Source organism: Palaemon carinicauda, chromosome 1, assembly GCF_036898095.1.
Source record: "Palaemon carinicauda isolate YSFRI2023 chromosome 1, ASM3689809v2, whole genome shotgun sequence".
Classification (NCBI taxonomy): domain Eukaryota; kingdom Metazoa; phylum Arthropoda; class Malacostraca; order Decapoda; family Palaemonidae; genus Palaemon; species Palaemon carinicauda.
The window spans coordinates 244,211,437-244,236,111 of record NC_090725.1 but is presented as its reverse complement, the minus strand read 5'-3'; the positions used below and the strand labels follow the sequence as shown (position 1 = coordinate 244,236,111).

Here is a 24,675-nt window from a genome sequence, read left to right as displayed (position 1 = left end):
GTTTTAGAAAATGCAGGTAGGAAGGTGACTAGCATTGTGTAAAAGTAGTTGTTTTAGAAAATGCAGGTAGGAAGGTGACTGGCATAGTATAAAAGTACGTATTTTAGAAAATGGAGGTAGGAAGGTGACTGGCATTGTGTAAAAGTAGGTGTTTTAGAAAATGCAGGTAGGAAGGTGACTGGCATTGTGTAAAAGTAGTTGTTTTAGAAAATGCAGGTAGGAAGGTGACTGGCATAGTATAAAAGTAGGTGTTTTAGAAAATGCAGGTAGGAAGGTTAATGGCGTAGTATAAAAGTAGGTATTTTAGAAAATGCAGGTAGGAAGGTGACTAGCATAGTATAAAATTAGGGGTTTTAGAAAATACAGGTAGGAAGGTGACTGGCATTGTGTAAAAGTAGGTGTTTTAGAAAATGCAGGTAGGAAGGTGAATGGCATTGTGTAAAAGTAGGTATTTTAGAAAATGCAGGTAGGAAGGTGACTGGCATTGTGTAAAAGTAGGTGTTTTAGAAAATGCAGGTAGGAATATGACTAGCATAGTATAAAAGTAGGTGTTTTAAAAAATGCAGATAGGAAGGTGACTGGTATTGTGCAAAAGTAGGTGTTTTAGAAAATGCAGGTAGGAAGGTGACTGGCATAGTATAAAGTAGGTGTTTTAGAAAATGCAGGTAGGAAGGTGACTAGCATAGTATAAAAGTAGGTGTTTTAGTAAATGCAGGTAGGAAGGTGACTAGCATAGTATAAAAGTAGGTGTTTTAGAAAATGCAGGTAGGAAGGTGACTAGCATAGTATAAAAGTAGGTGTTTTAGAAAATGCAGATAGGAAGGTGACTGGTATTGTGTAAAAGTGGGTGTTTTAGAAAATGCAGGTAGGAAGGTGACTGGCGTAGTATAAAATTAGGGGTTTTAGAAAATGCACGTAGGAAGGTGACTGGCATAGTATAAAAGTAGGTGTTTTAGGGAATGCAGGTAGGAAGGTGACTGGCATTGTGTAAAAGTAGGTGTTTTAGAAAATGCAGGCGGGAAGGTGACTGGCATTGTTTAAAAGTAGGTATTTCAGAAAATGCAGGTAGGAAGGTGACTGGCATTGGGTAAAAGTAGGTGTTTTAGAAAATGCAGGTAGGAAGGTGACTAGCATAGTATAAAAGTATGTGTTTTAGAAAATGCAGGTAGGAAGGTGACTAGCATAGTATAAAAGTAGGTGTTTTAGAAAATGCAAGTAAGAAGGTGACTGGCATTGTGTAAAAGTAGGTGTTTTAGAAAATGCAGGTAGGAAGGTGACTGGCATAGTATAAAAGTAGGTGTTTTAGCAAATGCAGGTAGGAAGGTGACTGGCATAGTATAAAAGTAGGTGTTTTAGAAAATGCAGGTAGGAAGGTGACTGGCATAGTATAAAGTAGGTGTTTTAGAAAAGGCAGGTAGGAAGGTGACTAGCATAGTATAAAAGTAGGTGTTTTAGCAAATGCAGGTAGGAAGGTGACTGGCATAGTATAAAGTAGGTGTTTTAGAAAATATAGGTAGGAAGGTGACTGGCATTGTGTAAAAGTAGGTGTTTTAGAAAATGCAGATAGGAAGGTGACTGGTATTGTGTAAAAGTAGGTGTTTTAGGAAATATAGGTAGGAAGGTGACTGGCATTGTGTAAAAGTAGGTTTTAGAAAATGCAGGTAGGAAGGTGACTGGCATTGTGTAAAAGTAGGTGTTTTAGAAAATGCAGGTAGGAAGATGACTAGCATAGTATAAAAGTAGGTGTTTTAGAAAATGCAGATAGGAAGGTGACTGATATTGTGTAAAAGTAGGTGTTTTAGAAAATGCAAGTAGGATGGTGACTAGCATATTATAAAAGTAGGTGTTTTAGGGAATGCAGGTAGGAAGGTGACTGGCATTGTGTAAAAGTAGGTGTTTTAGAAAATGCAGGCGGGAAGGTGACTGGCATTGTTTAAAAGTAGGTATTTTAGAAAATGCAGGTAGGAAGGTGACTGGCATTGGGTAAAAGTAGGTGTTTTAGAAAATACAGGTAGGAAGGTGACTAGCATAGTATAAAAGTATGTGTTTTAGAAAATGCAGGTAGGAAGGTGACTAGCATAGTATAAAAGTAGGTGTTTTAGAAAATGCAAGTAAGAAGGTGACTGGCATTGTGTAAAAGTAGGTGTTTTAGAAAATGCAGGTAGGAAGGTGACTGGCATAGTATAAAAGTAGGTGTTTTAGAAAATGCAGGTAGGAAGGTGACTGGCATAGTATAAAAGTAGGTGTTTTAGAAAATGCAAGTAGGAAGGTGACTGGCATTGGGTAAAAGTAGGTGTTTTAGAAAATGCAGGTAGGAAGGTGACTAGCATAGTATAAAAGTAGGTGTTTTAGAAAATGCAAGTAGGAAGGTGACTGGCAATGGGTAAAAGTAGGTGTTTTAGAAAATGCAGGTAGGAAGGTGACTGGCATTGTGTAAAAGTAGGTATTTTAGGGAATGCAGGTAGGAAGGTGACTGGCATTGTGTAAAAGTAGGTGTTTTAGGGAATGCAGGTAGGAAGGTGACTGGCATTGTGTAAAAGTAGGTGTTTCAGAAAATACAGGTAGGAAGGTGACTGGCATAGTATAAAAGTAGGTGTTTTAGAAAATGCAAGTAGGAAGGTGACTGGCACTGGGTAAAAAGTAGGTGTTTTAGAAAATGCAGGTAGGAAGGTGACTAGCATAGTATACAAGTATGTGTTTTAGGGAATGCAGGTAGGAAGGTGACTGGCATTGTGTAAAAGTAGGTGTTTTAGGGAATGCAGGTAGGAAGGTGACTGGCATTGTGTAAAAGTAGGTGTTTTAGAAAATACAGGTAGGAAGGTGACTGGCATAGTATAAAAGTAGGTGTTTTAGAAAATGCAAGTAGGAAGGTGACTGGCACTGGGTAAAAGTAGGTGTTTTAGAAAATGCAGGTAGGAAGGTGACTAGCATAGTATACAAGTATGTGTTTTAGGGAATGCAGGTAGGAAGGTGACTGGCATTGTGTAAAAGTAGGTGTTTTAGAAAATACAGGTAGGAAGGTGACTGGCATAGTATTAAAGTAGGTGTTTTAGAAAATACAGGTAGGAAGGTGACTGGCATAGTATAAAGTAGGTGTTTTAGGAAATGCAGGTAGGAAGGTGACTGGCATTGTGTAAAAGTAGGTGTTTTAGAAAATGCAGGTAGGAAGGTGACTAGCATAGTAGAAAAGTAGGTGTTTTAGAAAATGCAGGTAGGAAGGTGACTAGCATAGTATAAAAGTAGGTGTTTTAGAAAATGCAGATAGGAAGGTGACTGGCATAGTATAAAATTAGGGGTTTTAGAAAATGCACGTAGGAAGGTGACTGGCATAGTATAAAGTAGGTGTTTTAGAAAAGGCAGGAAGGAAGGTGACTAGCATAGTATAAAAGTAGGTGTTTTAGCAAATGCAGGTAGGAAGGTGACTGGCATAGTATAAAGTAGGTGTTTTAGAAAAGGCAGGAAGGAAGGTGACTAGCATAGTATAAAAGTAGGTGTTTTAGCAAATGCAGGTAGGAAGGTGACTGGCATAGTATAAAGTAGGTGTTTTAGGAAATATAGGTAGGAAGGTGACTGGCATTGTGTAAAAGTAGGTTTTAGAAAATGCAGGTAGGAAGGTGACTGGCATTGTGTAAAAGTAGGTGTTTTAGAAAATGCAGGTAGGAAGATGACTAGCATAGTATAAAAGTAGGTGTTTTAGAAAATGCAGATAGGAAGGTGACTGGTATTGTGTAAAAGTAGGTGTTTTAGAAAATGCAGGTAGGAAGGTGACTAGCATATTATAAAAGTAGGTGTTTTAGAAAATGCAGGTAGGAAGGTGACTGGCATTGTGTAAAAGTAGGTGTTTTAGAAAATGCAGGCGGGAAGGTGACTGGCATTGTTTAAAAGTAGGTATTTTAGAAAATGCACGTAGGAAGGTGACTGGCATTGGGTAAAAGTAGGTGTTTTAGAAAATGCAGGTAGGCAGGTGACTAGCATAGTATAAAAGTATGTGTTTTAGAAAATGCAGGTAGGAAGGTGACTAGCATAGTATAAAAGTATGTGTTTTAGAAAATGCAAGTAAGAAGGTGACTGGCATTGTGTAAAAGTAGGTGTTTTAGAAAATGCAGGTAGGAAGGTGACTGGCATAGTATAAAAGTAGGTGTTTTAGAAAATGCAAGTAGGAAGGTGACTGGCATTGGGTAAAAGTAGGTGTTTTAGAAAATGCAGGTAGGAAGGTGACTAGCATAGTATAAAAGTAGGTGTTTTAGAAAATGCAAGTAGGAAGGTGACTGGTATTGGGTAAAAGTAGGTGTTTTAGAAAATGCAGGTAGGAAGGTGACTAGCATAGTATAAAAGTATGTGTTTTAGAAAAGGCAGGTAGGAAGGTGACTGGCATAGTATACAAGTATGTGTTTTAGGGAATGCAGGTAGGAAGGTGACTGGCATTGTGTAAAAGTAGGTGTTTTAGAAAATACAGATAGGAAGGTGACTGGCATAGTATAAAAGTAGGTGTTTTAGAAAATGCAGGTAGGAAGGTGACTAGCATAGTATACAAGTATGTGTTTTAGGGAATGCAGGTAGGAAGGTGACTGGCATTGTGTAAAAGTAGGTGTTTTAGAAAATACAGGTAGGAAGGTGACTGGCATAGTATAAAAGTAGGTGTTTTAGAAAATACAGGTAGGAAGGTGACTGGCATAGTATAAAGTAGGTGTTTTAGGAAATGCAGGTAGGAAGGTGACTGGCATAGTATAAAAGTAGGTGTTTTAGAAAATGCAGGTAGGAAGGTGACTAGCATAGTATACAAGTATGTGTTTTAGGGAATGCAGGTAGGAAGGTGACTGGCATTGTGTAAAAGTAGGTGTTTTAGAAAATACAGGTAGGAAGGTGACTGGCATAGTATAAAAGTAGGTGTTTTAGAAAATACAGGTAGGAAGGTGACTGGCATAGTATAAAAGTAGGTGTTTTAGAAAATGCAGGTAGGAAGGTGACTAGCATAGTATACAAGTATGGGTTTTAGGGAATGCAGGTAGGAAGGTGACTGGCATTGTGTAAAAGTAGGTGTTTTAGAAAATACAGGTAGGAAGGTGACTGGCATAGTATAAAAGTAGGTGTTTTAGAAAATGCAGGTAGGAAGGTGACTAGCATAGTATAAAAGTAGGTGTTTTAGAAAATGCAGGTAGGAAGGTGACTAGCATAGTATAAAAGTAGGTGTTTTAGGGAATGCAGGTAGGAAGGTGACTGGCATAGTATAAAAGTAGGTGTTTTAGAAAATGCAGGTAGGAAGATGACTGGCATTGGGTAAAAGTAGGTGTTTTAGAAAATGCAAGTAGGAAGGTGACTGGCATAGTATAAAAGTAGGTTGTTTTAGAAAATGCAGGTAGAAAGGTGACTGGCATAGTATAAAAGTAGGTGTTTTAGAAAATGCAGGTGGGAAGGTGACTGGCATTGTGTAAAAGTAGGTGTTTTAGAAAATGCAGGTAGGAAGGTGAGTGGTATAGTATAAAAGTAGGTGTTTTAGAAAATGCAGGTAGGAAGATGACTAGCATAGTATAAAAGTAGGTGTTTTAGAAAATGCAGGTAGGAAGGTGACTGGCATTGTGTAAAAGTAGGTGTTTTAGAAAATGCAGGTAGGAAGGTGACTAGCATAGTATAAAAGTAGGTGTTTTAGAAAATGCAGGTAGGAAGATGACTAGCATAGTATAAAAGTAGGTGTTTTAGAAAATGCAGGTAGGAAGGTGACTGGCATTGTGTAAAAGTAGGTGTTTTAGAAAATGCAGGTAGGAAGGTGACTAGCATAGTATAAAAGTAGGTGTTTTAGAAAATGCAGGTAGGAAGGTGAGTGGTATAGTATAAAAGTAGGTGTTTTAGAAAATGCAGGTAGGAAGATGACTAGCATAGTATAAAAGTAGGTGTTTTAGAAAATGCAGGTAGGAAGGTGACTGGCATTGTGTAAAAGTAGGTGTTTTAGAAAATGCAGGTAGGAAGGTGACTAGCATAGTATAAAAGTAGGTGTTTTAGAAAATGCAGGTAGGAAGATGACTAGCATAGTATAAAAGTATGTGTTTTAGAAAATGCAAGTAAGAAGGTGACTGGCATTGTGTAAAAGTAGGTGTTTTAGGGAATGCAGGTAGGAAGGTGACTGGCATTGTGTAAAAGTAGGTGTTTTAGAAAATACAGGTAGGAAGGTGACTGGCATAGTATAAAAGTAGGTGTTTTAGAAAATGCAGGTAGGAAGGTGACTAGCATAGTATACAAGTATGTGTTTTAGGGAATGCAGGTAGGAAGGTGACTGGCATTGTGTAAAAGTAGGTGTTTTAGAAAATACAGGTAGGAAGGTGACTGGCATAGTATAAAAGTAGGTGTTTTAGAAAATGCAGGTAGGAAGGTGACTAGCATAGTATAAAAGTGGGTGTTTTAGAAAATGCAGGTAGGAAGGTGACTAGCATAGTATAAAAGTAGGTGTTTTAGGGAATGCAGGTAGGAAGGTGACTGGCATAGTATAAAAGTAGGTGTTTTAGAAAATGCAGGTAGGAAGATGACTGGCATTGGGTAAAAGTAGGTGTTTTAGAAAATGCAAGTAGGAAGGTGACTGGCATAGTATAAGAGTAGGTGTTTTAGAAAATGCAGGTAGGAAGGTGACTGGCATAGTATAAAAGTAGGTGTTTTAGAAAATGCAGGTGGGAAGGTGACTGGCATTGTGTAAAAGTAGGTGTTTTAGAAAATGCAGGTAGGAAGGTGAGTGGTATAGTATAAAAGTAGGTGTTTTAGAAAATGCAGGTAGGAAGATGACTAGCATAGTATAAAAGTAGGTGTTTTAGAAAATGCAGGTAGGAAGGTGACTGGCATTGTGTAAAAGTAGGTATTTTAGAAAATGCAGGTAGGAAGGTGACTAGCATAGTATAAAAGTAGGTGTTTTAGAAAATGCAGGTAGGAAGATGACTAGCATAGTATAAAAGTAGGTGTTTTAGAAAATGCAGATAGGAAAGTGACTGGCATTGTGTAAAAGTAGTTGTTTTAGAAAATGCAGGTAGGAAGGTGAGTGGTATAGTATAAAAGTAGGTGTTTTAGAAAATGCAGGTAGGAAGGTGAGTGGTATAGTATAAAACTAGGTATTTTAGAAAATGCAGATAGGAAGGTGACTGGCATCGTGTAAAAGTATGAGGTTTAGAAAATGCAGGTAGGAAGGTGACTGACATTGTGTAAAAGTAGGTCTGAAACAAATGTCTGATACGTCTCTAATAGCTGTTCAATATCTCTGTGGATAGAGGGATAGAAGGAGTCAAAGGGAGTATAGTAGGTGCAGATGTAAAGTTGTGGGATGAAAAAGTGAATCATGAATAGAGCATGGAATGATTAATGCTTGTCTGATTGAGGAGAGATGACAGTTGAGAGTAAATGAAAGACCAGGTTTTTGAGAAAATTAATATGATTGAGTATTTGGAGATAAATAAAATTTATTATGATCTGAGGATAGGAGAGGGGATCACGGACCAAGAGAGCAAGAAAGACAATATGGCATATGCAAAATATAAGACAATTATATTGTCTACTGAAGGGAATATATTGTGTGGAGGGGTTGTTGAACTGAACCTTTTGTATGGAAGTGAAATGAGGATGTAAAAGCGAATGGAAAAATGTCAAAGATACAGAGTTGAACTGTGTATGTAACATAAGAGGAACTGTGAGGGTGAGAACTCTGAGGATATACAATAATGCAGAGGTTAGTGTAGGTAACAGGACTGACCACTATGTTTAAAGATGGCTTGGTCATGTGGAAAGAATGGATAATGATGGGAGGGTGAAAGGAGTATGTTATTCATATCTATTCAGATAGAGGGTTAAAGAAGTATGGTATTTATATCTATTCGGATAGAGAGTGAGAGGAGGACGTAAAAAAACTCAAAAAGTGTTGTGAAAGAAGCAATGAAAAGGACAGACTTTCATATCCTGGAAGCGTGAGAATGAATACAAGATATGAGTGAATATCGCATTGTTTTGGTCGATTCGACCTGTTGATGAGACTATGTGGATGAAAGGCCTACCTAATGGTAGATTTTAGCACGGAGTGTATTCCATCTGGTGAAAGTGGCCGAAGTGGTTTTACTCGGGAGCCACTCCTTGTTAGGGAAAACAGCCTTCCTAAAACCTTGGAATATAAGCTAGTTATAACTCAAAGAGCTCTGTAAAGAGTAATAATGGGAATAACACTGAGAGAAGGAAAAAATAGCAACATGCATAAGAGAGCAAACTAAAGTAGAGGATATTCTAACAATATATAAGAAAAAGAAATGGACACGGGCAGGACATACACTGAGAATGGCACATAATGAATGAACATCAAGAATAACATAAAGGATCCATGGAAACTGCAAAAGAAGCAGGTAAAGGAAGAGAAGACGATGGATTGACCAACTACGAAAGTTTGCTGGTGTGGACTGGCAAAGAAAGACCATAAACATACGCAAGTGGAAGGACATTGAGGGGTTTGTTCTGCAGTGGACTAGAAACGGATGAGTATGTATATATATATATATATATATATATATATATATATATATATATATATATATATATATATATATATATATATATGTGTGTGTGTGTGTGTGTGTGTGTGTATACATAATATTTGTCCCTATTTCACTCGACTTTTTAAACATTTAAACAGTCAATTACATCAGCTTCTATCTCTCTTAATGGCTGATTCGATAGGTCAGTGTCATCTCTGTATCAAAGCCAATAAGTAAGTTTTCGAATCCTAGACCGGCGCTAAATTCTATTACTACTTATCTATTCTTATTTTTTTCAGGATTTTAACGTTTCCTTTTATTTTACCCTTCATGTTTTGATTTATCTAACTTTTACCTATCGTAAAAAGGAACCTTATTGCTCCAACATCGATAGTCCGACCTCGAAATATCAATCATTGTTCCTCATTCTTATATTATAGTTCCGTCGAACATCATGTTTACATTACAATTTCATCATTTTGGATACATTTTACCCAACGGAACGGATGCCAATAGGAAATTTACCCCTCTTTCCGCTCTTTCATATCGTTACTAAAAAGATTTTTAAAAAATCTAAATTTCTTTAAAACACTTTCTTACGCCTTCTTATCTATGCATGTGCTGTTTATCTGTTTATTCGCCCCAAACATCATCTTAACTTCTTTCATTTCCCTATCTACCCATTCATTCTCCCGTTGACCTATGGTCGCACAACACTCCCTCCCCCCCTCCCCCCCTCCCCTAACAAACATCTGGTACCTTGAATGCGACAAGTTTAGATCAATCAAATCCATTGACTTTCATCTAGCTTGCTTTCTACTTGCCTTGGGGCATTCAGCCTTTCTACACAAGTTGTTCGTTTCGTAGAATATGAGAGAGAGAGAGAGAGAGAGAGAGAGAGAGAGAGAGAGAGAGAGAGAGAGAGAGGTTACATAAGTTTTCTAATGTCTGCGCTTCATTACAAAAAAGGACGATATAGGGGAGGGGGTCGAGTAAATGGAACATTAAAAGAAAAACGTCCTCATCATAAGTTCTCACTGGAGGCGAAGGTGTGGGAATCCGCAAACCTTACCTAAATATGGGATCATTTCCAATAACGCATAAGGAAAATTTCAATATCGCTAAATGCCATACGTGCCCTGTTATGAAATTGTGACCTACAGGCATTTCGTAGCAGCTGAACACTTGGGGATAGTGCGAACTGTTCACTTCACTGAGTTTCGGGATTAACTATCAGTAGGGGAACGAGAATGTTAAACCGAGATGTAGCAAAGATCCCTTGATTTCTTTGCTTTAAAGCCTTTAAGACATTATTGGGGGGGGGGGATGATTAATGAGGTTATAGATGACTGTAATACTACTTTAGTGGGGGGAGGGATGATTAATGAGGTTATAGATGACTGTAATACTACTTTAGAAGTGCTGTGTTAGTGTCTTCATTCAATTGTTTGAAGTATAAGTTAATTTCTCTGCAGTTGTTTACTTGATTTGTTACTCTCTTATAGGTATAGCCTACAATTACGCTATGCTCACACCTGCTTTTTATATGTGTATAATACGATAGATATACTTTTTTGGGGGGCAATGATATAATTTTCAGGTTTTTCATAAAATTACGTCTACATTATTGACACATTAAATGTGAGCATACACACCTATATCAAGATATGTGAACAACTTAAGAAAGGAGAAATTCATTCTTTCCATGGATATTCTATTCAACAAAATATAGTATATTCTTTCAAAGCACACCAACTAGAAAAAAATTTACACCTATTTATATTGAACAAAATAAGATGCATATCAGACGGATTAATAAGGGAAAACTGAGATTTTAAGAGAGGACGATCAAATCAAGAATATGTTAATGAAAGAGTTCTGTGAGAAGTTTCTAGTTTAGAGATAGAGCTGAATCAGACACAGGCCTAAATTTACATAATGAACAAATAAACACGTATGATGCAACATAAAGGCTTTGTCGAATTATGGTGTAGTAATATATAACTTACTACAAGACACCTGTGTTGAAATGACCGCGTGTGAAAATTACTTTTATATGTTCTTATGAAGAATTGAGAGAAGTAAATGGAAGGACAGAAATGAAGGTTGATAAAGCAGTGTGGTGTGGTTGACGATTACAGAAGAACACAATAATAGCTACTGGTAGTAAAGAGAAGTTGTATTCACTGATGAATGAATTCAAACCGTTTGGGAAGATAGGCTATGAAGACTAATGAAAGATAGGAATTTGGAGCACTGAATGTTAATTTTGATGATGAAGGAATGAAATTGGTTAATCTATATATATATATATATATATATATATATATATATATATATATATATATATATATATATATATATATATATATATATATATTTGAAAATCAACGTAATGGATGAAAGTAGGGTAAAAGAGAAGTTTTTACATTTGAAAAGGCACATAATATGGCAAGACTTCTGTGTATGGCTCGGATGAAAGTAAGAAGTTTTTATGGAAACAAAAACAGGAATTTACGAAGGAACTGTTGAGCTGACTCCCCATTATGGAAGTGAATAAAATTTTTTAATGTGGATAGAAAAACAAAAGCAGACAAATGATTGAGCTGTTGAAATTATTAGTATATCTAGCCTACTAGTCCATGTAGAGAAACAGATAAGAGAGATACCATAATAAAAACAACACTGATAAAACTGTTGAGAGAAAGGATTTTTTTTAATTAGACGATTTGGTCACATTAAAATTAATTGATTTAATTAAGTAGGTAAAATGTGTATATATTTTATATAGAAGGTTGTAAAAAAAATGAAGGATGGACCAAAGATTTGCAGGTGTTGTTGAAGCGGAAAAGCCATAACATCAAGGAATTACGAGAATAAATACAAGGCAGCCATGAGTTGTGCAATCTCTGTTGCGAGATGGAGGTGATAAGGTGATTAGGAGCCTTCGAAGTATATGTATAAAACTACGTTCAATGCAGCGGGAAATGGATAGTAGGGGAAGGCACCTGGTTTTGAATATTTTCCACACAGGTGCCACGTCGCCACAGATCACCAGCCCGCTCTCCTACTCCTCACCATCACTCCGTCTTGCCTTCTTTCTCTCTCTCCCCTCTGTTTCCATACAAATAGGTGTATTTCCCAAATAATTTCTCTTTATTTGTCTTTCTTCCAAGAAGTGGCTGTTCACGTTGTAGACAATTGCATTAGCTTTGCTATGAAGGTGGGAGTGGCTCCCTCATTTGCCAAGTTTAGGAGGGGGACCTTCATGTAGAAAGCAAAAATGTTAAACAATTTTGGAAATACACCAATTTATATAGAAATAGAAAGAGAGAAAGAACAAAATAATAAAAAAAGATAAGGGGGAGGGGTTGGAGAGAAGGTCAGTACCCCGTGGAGATGTGGCACAAGTGGGGGAATATATTTGAAATCAGGTCCCCCTACCCTACTAGCCATTTCTCACTGCACTGGGTATGGCGATTTGAAAGATCCTGCATGATCGCAACTGATTCCATAGCGTAAGGATGCAAGTGTAGTAATTAGTGTCTTTTTTCTGCTAATCTCTTCCTAGAGGAAACTTTACATTAGTGATATATATATATATATATATATATATATATATATATATATATATATATATATATATATATATATATATATATATGCTATACAGCAAATGGAAGAAGTTAAATGAAATGACAACATGAGGAGTAGATACAGGTTTATCTAATTATTATCTGGTAAAGGCAAAATTTAAGGTGGATGGAAGTTTATATTGGAAAGGAAAGACTAAAGATACAGCTGTGACATTATTCAGACCAGAAAGTTTGCTAAGTAAGAACAAATCTAGTCCTGGTAGTCCAGGCTTAGGTCATTGGTTAAGCAGGGTGTATTCTTTATCTTTGGAGGGCGGAGGGCTAAAACAGATTGAGGCTGTGATAATGAAATAACAATTATATAACAGACTATTCAAGAGGCCATTGAAATGCAGATGGGATGATCGAGTACAGGAGGATAAGGTAGCGATAAGTTGGAAATCCCTTGGGAAGTGACTGTTAAGGGAACAAGGATGATGATGATCAAGAACAGAAAGGTATCATGAGTGGATGGGAGTGCAAGTGTTATACTTGGGTACTGTGAGTGCGTGTGATTGAATGGATGACAAGGATGTGAAAAGGATGTCTGAATGATCTAAATGTTTTCACGTTATGGGTGACAACAACCATTATTCTTTTACATAAGAGTAAAGGTAGCAGTGGACACTTTAAAAATCATAAGGGGTTAGTATACAAAAGTTTTTTTAGGGAAGATGTATAGCCGGATTTTGATGATGTTAGTAAAGTAGATAACAGATAAAAATATAAGATAATTAATGTACGGGTTTAGATAAGGGTAATGATATGCAGATCAGGTGTTTTGTAACTAATCAATACTGGGAAGATTTATAGTATGGGAAAAGGGCTGCAGATGTCATATTTTAACCTAGAAAAGCTTATGGTTAAATTGAGAGTGAGGTAATGTGTAGGGTGTTGATGATGCATGATATATTTGTCCAGAGCAATATTAAGTTGTCAAGATGGAAGTTAAGAATGTTATAAGTTACAGGCAGGATCATAAATAATCAGTGAAAATATGGGCTGAAACAGGAGCGAGTTTCCATGGCTAATTAAAACTTTTTGGGACGTTAGAATTGGGGAGAGAATAGGAGATATAGGATAATATAACTGATTATGAATGGAGTGTGGAATGTCTGATGTTTCTAGATAATACTTTGCTAATCATTATTATTATTATTATTATTATTATTATTATTATTATTATTATTACTATTATTATTATTATTATTATTATTATTATTATTATCAATAATAATAATACTAGATGGAAAAGCAGGATACTATAAGCCCAAAGGCTCCAACAGGGAAAATAGCCCAGTGAGGAAAGTAAATAAGGAAAAACTACAAGAGAAGTTCAAGAATAATATTAAAATGAATCTTTTATATATAAACTATAAACTATAACAAGAGAATAAAAACTTCAAAATAACACGAGGAAGAGAAACAAAATAGAATAGTGTGCCTGAGTGTACCCTCAAGCAAGAGATCTCTAACCCAAGACAGTGGAAGACCATGGTACAGAGGCTATGGCACTACACAAGAATAGAAAACAATGGTTTGATTTCGTAGTGTCCTTCTCCTAGAAGAGCTGCTTACCATAGCTAAAAAGTCTCTTCTACCCTTATCAAGATGAAAATAGCCACTGAACAATTACAGAGCACTGAGAGCAGTAGTTAACCTCTTGAAAGCAGAAGAATTGTTTGGTAATTTCAGTGTTGTCAAGTGTATGTGTAAAGAATAGGACAGACTATTCTGTGTATGTGTCGTCAAAGATGAAATAAGCCGTGACCAGAGAGAGAGGGATCCAATGTCTAGCCAGTCAAAGGACAGAAGAACTCTCAAGCGGTAGTATCTAAATGGGTGGCTGGTGCCTTGGCCAACCTACTACCTATAATTGAAGACAATGAAGAGAAACTGCCGAAAATAATGAAAATATTTCAGAAGTGTACGTAAGGGAAAAAAGTTGAGAGTTTACATAAGAAATAATAGAAGTAGAAACCATGAAGATCGAATAAATGTCATTTTGGAGGGTGAGAAAATAGCGTCAACTGAGATGATGGTAGAATACAAACTTGTGAAGTAGCGAGTCATAGAATAGGTGTAGGAAGATATGTTTTAAACTTATTTATAAAGAAGAGGCGAGCATTTTGAATATGAATCAAAACAAATGACATGTAGATCAATGGTTTGCATTATATATGTTACATAAAAGAAATTAAAATTGTGATGAAACGTGGATAATACGCAGAAAAAGTGTTAAAAAAGATTAACACTTGAGAAATGATGAATCAAGACGAATAGAGAGTGGTTGTTCATAGAGGAAAGAATTGCGAATGTCAGGCTTGTAAAAATTGCACAATTCAAAAGTGTTAAGTGATATAGATCTAGAAAGCGCTGGAAAGATAGACTGGAAGGTTTTGGAAAGGAAGGACCTCAATGCACAAAACAAAATAAAATGATAATGCCTGCAAGATGAGACATGAATGACAATTTGTCACACTAGTGATGAGAATTCTGTTTAGATTTAAAATACGTTGCATATCTGACCAAATTACTTTGAAGGGTGAATAGGAGTAATGACGTCAAGAGTTTTCTGTATGATAAAAAGGGCAACTGACCCAGATTCTGTACGAAACCACACACCCTTCTCCTTTTAATCAAACCGCATAAAAGACATTCAAAATAGTGACTCAGTGGAATGCCTCATCGGAAAGTTTGCGCGTCTGTATTTCTGTCACTCTTCTCTGATCATAACCTTTGAACTGCATTTGACAAAGACTTCACATTTGCCACACATCTAATTTGGATTTGCAGACAGAGGTCAATGTCATACTATGAGGTCAAAGGTCAAATATGATATTACTATGGCTATATTTTTAAAAAAATTTTCAGAGGGGTCACTTTTAGCACGCATAATCTAATAATGATACTGATGTGATCAACGTCATACCTTGAAGTCATCTTTAAGCAACAACTAATTTTATGGCATTTATTTTGTGCAGTGAAATATGAATGGCAAAAGTAACATTTTTTCTTTGATTTATTATAAAAACTGTGACAGAAAAATACGATTTTCATTTTCAAATTGACGAGAAAAATATATATAAACGAGCTTTGTTTGGTATATTTCAAAATCTTAATAATACAAATAAATCCTAAGTTAAAATGCAAATGATCTAAATATCAAGTATCCGCGATAAAACAGAAGATTTTGAAGGTCCTGTTCGAAACTAAATATAAAAAACGTAAAATATCCTATCTCGATATATTACGGCAAAATAAAACTTTTATTTACGATTTTATATAACAATCAAAAGTGTTATCAAACGCACTATGTAAATAACCATTCATTATGAACGATAGAGATAAAAATATAAAATACAAATGACTCTTAATTAATGCTATAACCTTCACTATTCAATTTACATGATTAAGTTTTTAAGAACATGACGCGAGGTCTTAAATTAAATAATCCCTTATAAAGAAATACATATGAATTGGGAATTAAGATTTGACTCAAAACAGCAAAACTGACAGGGAACAGACACTTGTCTTTACAAGACATAAATGACAACCGTCTTCAAAGAATATTGTCCAATTGAATTAAAAATATCTCAGCCAATGGGAACGAAATCACCAACTTGAATGACAGGGTTTAGCATATAAGAAATTTCATAAAACTTTGAATAAAACTACCAATCGTTTGCTTAACTTCCAAGAATGAATTTTAATTCAAATCCTAATTTTCATGAGAATTCATAACCAGACTAACCACAAAGGAAAACTTCCAAGAATGAATTTTAATTTAAATCCTAATTTCCATAAGAATTCATAACCAGACTAACCACAAAGGAAAACTTCCAAGAATGAATTTTAATTTAAATCCTAATTTCCATAAGAATTCATAACCAGACTAACCACAAAGGAAAACTTCCAAGAATGAATTTTAATTTATATCCTAATTTCCATAAGAATTCATAACCAGACTAACCACAAAGGAAAACTTCCAAGAATGAATTTTAATTTATATCCTAATTTTCATAAGAATTCATAACCAGACTAACCACAAAGGAAAACTTCCAAGAATGAATTTTAATTTATATCCTAATTTTCATAAGAATTCATAACCAGACTAACCACAAAGGAAAACTTCCTTAAGAATTCACAACCAGACTAACCACAAAGGAAAACTTCCAAGAATGAATTCTAATTCATATCCTAATTTCCTTAAGAATTCATAACCAGACTAACCACAAAGGAAAACTTCCAAGAATGAATTCTAATTCATATCCTAATTTCCTTAAGAATTCATAACCAGACTAACCACAAAGGAAAACTTCCAAGAATGAATTCTAATTCATATCCTAATTTCCATAAGAATTCATAACCAGACTAACCACAAAGGAAAACTTCCAAGTATGAATTTTAATTCAAATCCTAATTTCCATAAGAATTCATAACCAGACTAACCACAAAGGAAAACTTCCAAGAATGAATTTTAATTCATATCCTAATTTCCTTAAGAATTCATAACCAGACTAACCACAAAGGAAAACTTCCAAGAATGAATTTTAATTCATATCCTAATTTCCATAAGAATTCATAACCAGACTAACCACAAAGGAAAACTTCCAAGAATGAATTTTAATTCATATCCTAATTTCCTTAAGAATTCATAACCAGACTAACCACAAAGGAAAACTTCCAAGAATGAATTTTAATTTATATCCTAATTTTCATAAGAATTCATAACCAGACTAACCACAAAGGAAAACTTCCAAGAATGAATTTTAATTTATATCCTAATTTTCATAAGAATTCATAACCAGACTAACCACAAAGGAAAACTTCCTTAAGAATTCACAACCAGACTAACCACAAAGGAAAACTTCCAAGAATGAATTCTAATTCATATCCTAATTTCCTTAAGAATTCATAACCAGACTAACCACAAAGGAAAACTTCCAAGAATGAATTCTAATTCATATCCTAATTTCCATAAGAATTCATAACCAGACTAACCACAAAGGAAAACTTCCAAGAATGAATTCTAATTCATATCCTAATTTCCATAAGAATTCATTACCAGACTAACCACAAAGGAAAACTTCCAAAAATGAATTTTAATTCAAATCCTAATTTCCATAAGAATTCATAACCAGACTAACCACAAAGGAAAACTTCCAAGAATGAATTTTAATTCAAATCCTAATTTCCATAAGAATTCATAACCAGACTAACCACAAAGGAAAACTTCCAAGTATGAATTTTAATTCATATCCTAATTTCCATAAGAATTCATAACCAGACTAACCACAAAGGAAAACTTCCAAGAATGAATTTTAATTCATATCCTAATTTCCATAAGAATTCATAACCAGACTAACCACAAAGGAAAACTTCCAAGAATGAATTTTAATTCAAATCCTAATTTCCATAAGAATTCATAACCAGACTAACCACAAAGGAAAACTTCCAAGAATGAATTTTAATTTATATCCTAATTTCCATAAGAATTCATAACCAGACTAACCACAAAGGAAAACTTCCAAGTATGAATTTTAATTTATATCCTAATTTTCATAAGAATTCATAACCAGACTAACCACAAAGGAAAACTTCCAAGAATGAATTCTAATTCATATCCTAATTTCCTTAAGAATTCATAACCAGACTAACCACAAAGGAAAACTTCCAAGAATGAATTCTAATTCAAATCCTAATTTCCATAAGAATTCATAACCAGACTAACCACAAAGGAAAACTTCCAAGAATGAATTTTAATTTATATCCTAATTTCCATAAGAATTCATAACCAGACTAACCACAAAGGAAAACTTCCAAGAATGAATTTTAATTCAAATCCTAATTTCCATAAGAATTCATAACCAGACTAACCACAAAGGAAAACTTCCAAGAATGAATTTTAATTCATATCCTAATTTCCATAAGAATTCATAACCAGACTAACCACAAAGGAAAACTTCCAAGTATGAATTTTAATTCAAATCCTAATTTCCATAAGAATTCATAACCAGACTAACCACAAAGGAAAACTTCCAAGAATGAATTTTAATTCATATCCTAATTTCCTTAAGAATTCATAACCAGACTAACCACAAAGGAAAACTTCCAAGAATGAATTTTAATTCATATCCTAATTTCCTTAAGAATTCATTACCAGACTAACCACAAAGGAAAACTTCCAAAAATGAATTTTAATTCATATCCTAATTTCCATAAGAATTCATAACCAGACTAACCACAAAGGAAAAGGATGTATACCACAGTCCAAACTCAGAGTAATAATCACGCACATCAATTTCCGTTACGTTCAGAGCAAAAGCTGTTCGGACCTAATATACGCCTGGCAAGGGTAGGCAACTATTCGATAGTCCCTTTTCAACGAAAAAATAGTAGTCATATCTCCTAACTCTTTTGTCAGTTCTAAGGGCCATATTTGGCTCGGTTATCATTCATATAATCCCATTAATTTGTGTATATTTATGACAGCGATCATGAACAAATAGGGAAATCAAGCTAAAAATAACCTCATAACCTTTTGGAGAGTTGAGATTCTTGAGTAAAAGTCTACTAAAATACGCTTAACTAGACGACCAAAAGCGGTACAAACCGTCATTCCAAATCCTGCCAGAAGAGGGATTTAAGAAACTACCAAACCAAGCAATTCGCACGTTGCTAGACTCTCTTGAAATATGTAAAGAGTACAAAGACAAAGAATCTATACTTAAAAGAAAACGTTCTCCACCTCGGAAATAAGTTCTTTTATTTGACTAACGGGAATTCGGAAAGGAAATTAGATGGCATGGCATCTGTGTAACCAGGCTGTGCAGTCATCAAATTTTTTACATATCTAAAATCACGGACAACGGAAATCAATAAACGTATAGCTGCTCTTATCGGAACTCGATAAGGCACTTTCATAACTCGCGTGATATAATACACACACACACACACACATATATATATATATATATATATATATATATATATATATATTATATATATATATATATATATATATATATATATATCAATAACTCTTATCGCCTTCGGAGGGAGAGAGCCTTCGTATTTCTAGCTAGTTTTTAGGGGTGAGATTGTAAGCCTCCTGTCTTTTTATATAACTCACTGAGTCACGCACCGAAATTACTTGAATGTATTTTCCAAATATATATATATATATATATATATATATATATATATATATATATATATATATATACACATATAAATATATATATATATATATATTAAGAAAACATGCATAAGAATAAGGTATGTACATCTGAATAAGCATCAAATAAGTAACACAATGAATAAATTATTTCGGGATAGCTTCGGCCAAGATATTATTCACAAAGCTGAAAAAAAAAACGAAAGATCGATGCGGATCTACAATCAGAACTTCCCGCAAGCTACGTTTCGCAAGGTAGATATCAAACCAGTCCAGTTAACACCAGCTTCTCGGTCAGCAGGAGTCTGGGTAACAGAAAACTCGATTCAACAGTAACAGGGAATTGGGCGGGATTTGTAAATAAAGAAAACTAACTTTCTGAATCATATAAATATATATTTTTCGATAGTCCTCACGGGAAGTTCTAACTTCAGCCAAATTAATATAACTAGTCTGCCATCTAACCTTAACGTTTTCCTTAAGAAATATAACTGCGTCCAGGTTTTACATTGGAATTTGATCACCTTCAAACACACAAAAAAAGGAAGAAAAAAAAAGCAGCTCGAGGCCTAATGGGAAAAAAACCCAGAGGAACCCCGTGGGAAAACCCCACGTGAGACCCAAGTTGTCACATTTAGAAGTGAACACATTGCGCAAGTAATCTCATGTAACTCGGATTGATGAATTTGGTCCGTAAGTCTAGCTATAGGGTTTGGGAGGCTATTCAGTCCCAAAGTGCAATTGGACGAAATCCAAGTAGTAAAAACAGTGAAGCGAAGTCAAAATAGTTGGACAGCAAAATGTGAGAGCAAGAAGTAGAAGCGGAAGCGAAGTACAAGGTTTTAATAGCGGGGGCAAAAGAAGGGGCCGTCACACTGCAAAGACCACTAAGCAAGCCTACAGTGAGTCTTGTGAAGGAAAATACTAGCACTATCCCTTTATGGAGCTAGAGTCCATCGCGGTCGAGGAATAAGTGGGATCTGGCCTCAAGGACAAATGAAAACGAAAACGGATTCGTGACCTTGAAGGTTTGTCAGGGAGATGTAAGAGATTTGGTCTCCAGTTGTAAAGACAAAGTATATAAACACGTAGTCGATTCTTGATTCAGATTACAAAACAATGGCAATAAAGATAACAGTTTAGTTAGCACTAAGAAAATCCGTCAATACTCATAACAAACTCCGGCTTGAAAGGAAAACCACAAATGATTAGGAATAACTTTTCAATATCATTTAGGATAGTATTAGTAAGGATATCACAATTAAAAGGTAGTGATAATAATTGTAGAAACTAAATAAAATACTCACACATGGAATGTACCGGTAATTACATATGTCAAAAATCATTCATTGTAAATGAATAACTGAATGAGGTCCTTCATTAAGAACGTATGATCATATTCAGCAATCTAGCCTGAACAGAATAACGTCATTTGCATCTTATATCACCACTGAATCTTTTGTCTTTGCGCAAGTCGCAAAGCATCATTCGATGAAGTTTTTCCCATTAAAAATTACCCCTGGACGTTTTAACTATACGTGTCATTCTTTTATGAAAAAAAAAATCTAACGTTTACTTAAATATTTACACAAATATCTATAGCTAAGTGTAAAAATTATCCAACATAAATACTTCGTCAATGTTGTTTTTATTCGACTACGAATGTAAAGATCCTCATGGCAACTAGCGTCTAGGAACAGCTGCTTCAAAACGCAAAACAAAGGTTCTCCACATGCCAAAAAAAAAAAAAAAAAAACGTGTCTTCGTCACCCAAAATTGTTCAGACAGGGAAAGTCATGCCTCGCGTGTTTTCTTAAAAACGAAAGATGGGGAACATGAAATAACCAAGAATTCACAGAGACATTTTCATATGACTTCAGTGATCAAGAAAAATCCAAAAAAATGAGAGAGAGAGAGAGAGAGAGAGAGAGAGAGAGAGAGAGAGAGAGAGAGAGAGAGAGAGAGAGAGAGAGAGAGAGACCCAGTAATAAATTTCCGATTATTTTTCTTTATCATCACTTTTCAAGTTGTTCGGTTCTACCTTTCATCATATCAAGTGAAAACTATAATGGAAATTGGAATTTGGATACAATACTATTCTTGACGCACAATTTTCGTACCAGATTAAGACACGTTCTACGCAACAACATACAAATATCACGAATGTTCATTCGAAACACTGATCACAGTAAATAGTTCATTGGCACTACGGTGTAAAATGAGACACACTCATTAACGTATAATCCGAACTGCATACCGTCCAACATGACTTAAATGAAGATCACAGTCCTTAACAGAATCTAATGAACAGCCAGTACCTGATTCAGCTGAAAGTGGGACCAGCCGTCACCGAGAGTATGCGCTGGAAGTGGACTGACCATGCAGCCGTGGCCCGTGGTTACGTCATCTTGCAACGCACGAAACTTCCCTCTCCCCAACCCCTCCCCACTTCCATGATTCATCAAGGAATCTTACTTCAGAATGAGGACTTTCTTTTCAACCAGTGGGTGTAAATGAAAGAAACAGACTATATGGTCAATAGATAATAAAGATTTATACAAAATGACCAAATATAAAATGACGTATTACTTAACAGGAATACTATTTGCAACTGAAAAATCGTAATTCTATACAGAAAACAGCCGCTAACAAACTGCATACATGAATTCATATATCTGTGAATTCGACAGATTTAGTAGATTTGGGAACCAAGCCCTCAGAAGAATATTGAGAGTTAAATGGCAGAACAAGATTGGAAATGAAACTATAAGAGAGATTACTCAAGTGCCATATGTGGATGAGATCGTGTTGAGGGATACATGGAGAGATTGGGTCATCAAACTTTTAATTGGGCTCCGCAAGGCACTAGAAGAGTTGGAAGACCCACCCTTACGTGGCTGAGGACTATGAAACGTGAAGTAGATGATTAATGGAGAAACATTGAATTAAAAGCTCAAGATAGAGATGCCTGGCGAAATCCAACTGAGGGCCTTTGCGTCAATAGGCGTAGGAGGAGATGATGATGATTAATAAACTAACAGGAATATTGGAGCCTACAACAAAAGGCGATTTTAAAAGAAAAATTTTACAGTAACTAAAAGAAAAACTATATATGAAGCAAGAGAAAAATTTTATTTCAGCATTGAATCAGTAGAACTTCAAAAGTTCAAAGTTGGAGCAAATGTTTTTATGTTGACCAGGCTGACATGAGTCTTTTTATAGTTTATATAGGACATGTCTGTTTTTGACGTTGTTAATAGTTTATATAGGACATATCTGTTTTGACGCTGTTACTGTTTTAGAATGATATATTGTTAATTTATTCTCATTATTTATTTCCTTATTTCCTTTCCTCACTGGGCTATTTTTCCCTATTGGAGCCCTTGGGCTTATAGCATCTTGCTTTTCCAATTAGGGATGTAGCTTGGCTAGTAATAATAATAATAATAATAATCGGGAAAATATGCAATGGTACAAAGGATATATATATATATATATATATATATATATATATATATATATATATATATATATATATATATACACGGTACCTAGGCATTCTACTTTAAGTTTATATTGTATTGCTATCTTAGTGGCATCCAGGAATCGAAAACAGCCGGCTGCATATCTTCGGCAAATCTGAGCTCCAGATAGTTTGCAGATTAACAGGAAAACTGCATTTACGGTTCTCCACTTATCATTTAGCGTCGACACGTGTTTCGAGCTAACCATTGTAGTCCCGACGACGAGCCACAGGAAAAAAGAAGTAAAGTGATTCGAAACAAGTGTCGACGCCAGATGCTGGCTGTCTTCGGGTCTTGAACGCCACTAAAATATCCATTCAGTATTCATATATATATGTATGTATGTATATATATATATATATATATATATATATATATATATATATATATATATATACGTGTGTGTGTGTGTAAGTCTATGCATATGTGGGTATTCTGTGTTTATGTGTACTGAATGTATAAATTTGAGAAATTTATAGGTTATAGAAACTAATATGTCTGATGATCGAACACCTGAAAATCTAAATGTGTTATTAGAAGCCAGCCTTGTCCGTAATGAGAGTTGGGCTCCTCCAATCAAACAGGTGTTCGTCTCTTTTTCCCTTTTCTTTTCCAAATATCCGTTTACATTCTTAACACAAGTATTACAGATTTTAAAAGTAAGTCGTATTTTTTTCTAACTATACAAATCTGAGTTCTTTAAATATGAAAATTAAGTCAAGCAGAGCTGGAACTCGGTAGTTAAAACTTATAACGAGGTTTGGGACTTCAGGAGTAAGGCAGAGGGAAAGTAAGTTAAAGGACTCACGTTTGTATAGTCAGAATAAATACAAATTATTTGTAAAGTTTTCGAATTGTTCATACACAAATACAAGCCTTCATCCTTCATTATAAGACTCATTCATAAGAGGGTGGGAGTCCCTATTACCAAATTGGCTGGCTAAAATCCTGGGATAGATATGCTTGGACCTGATATGGTGTGGAGCACAGAATCCTAGACATCTCGCAAACCAGGGTCCAAAGTATCGTCAGGTCCATGGACAAGGCAACCAAGGCTGTTGTAAAAGAAAATTTCTCTCTCTCTCTCTCTCTCTCTCTCTCTCTCTCTCTCTCTCTCTCTCTCTTTCTTAGAATAGTGAGTCCGTTAAATTAAGGCAAAACCAAATCAATGGGTTTGCATCCATCCTTCCCCTGGTGAGGAGGATGGTGCAATGAACACTTCTATTTTAACAGAAGTAGAGACACTTCTAGCTATCAGTGGTGTTAAGCTGTATCAACGTCCATCCAGCTCTATGAGTTTCTAACTGTTATACACCAAGGGAGGGGAAGAGGAGAGGAAAGGGGTCAGACACACTCACTCTCATACTGGGCTTACACTGTAACCGTAATCTTAGACGTAATACTTTTGGTCATGTAAAGGAGCTAAGGACAGTAAACGACTTGCTGAGCAGCAATCATAGTCCTAGCGAAAATGTATTCAGAGGATTGTGAGTGCATTCCCTTAAATAATGCGCAGTAAAGGTGGTCTGATGCTTTCAGATTCCAATGTCTAAAATTTGAGTCACTGAGATTTCTCTTGGAAGGCAAGAGTAGCACCAACTCTCCTGATCTTATTGGCGTGCACCTTATCTTGGTCTCATGTGCCAGGCAATCGTCCACAACCAAAAGGAGATTGTGTTCATGACTTTTTCATCCTACCAGTACTTAAGGATAGGTTTTGTAACATAGGTCTGTTAGTCAGGGTTCCCTTACAGTAATGCCTTACCCCCTTACAAGACACCAAAGTAATTCATCTGGATCATTAGTGATTTCACTAAGGAAAGAAAAAAAAAGTAAATCATGAAAAA

The 24,675-nt window shown here is 35.3% G+C and overlaps 1 protein-coding gene across 1 annotated transcript in view; it reads right to left on the bottom strand.

Annotated features, from left to right (window-relative positions):
- Nucleotides 1-21,689, bottom strand: part of Larp4B (La-related protein 4B) — a 118,973-nt gene extending 97,284 nt beyond the window's left edge. The window contains exon 1 of the mRNA XM_068388581.1: nt 21,623-21,689. The gene's annotated coding sequence lies outside the window, so the exon portion shown is untranslated. The remainder of the gene's footprint in view (nt 1-21,622) is intronic.
- Nucleotides 21,690-24,675: the final 2,986 nt, after the last annotated feature.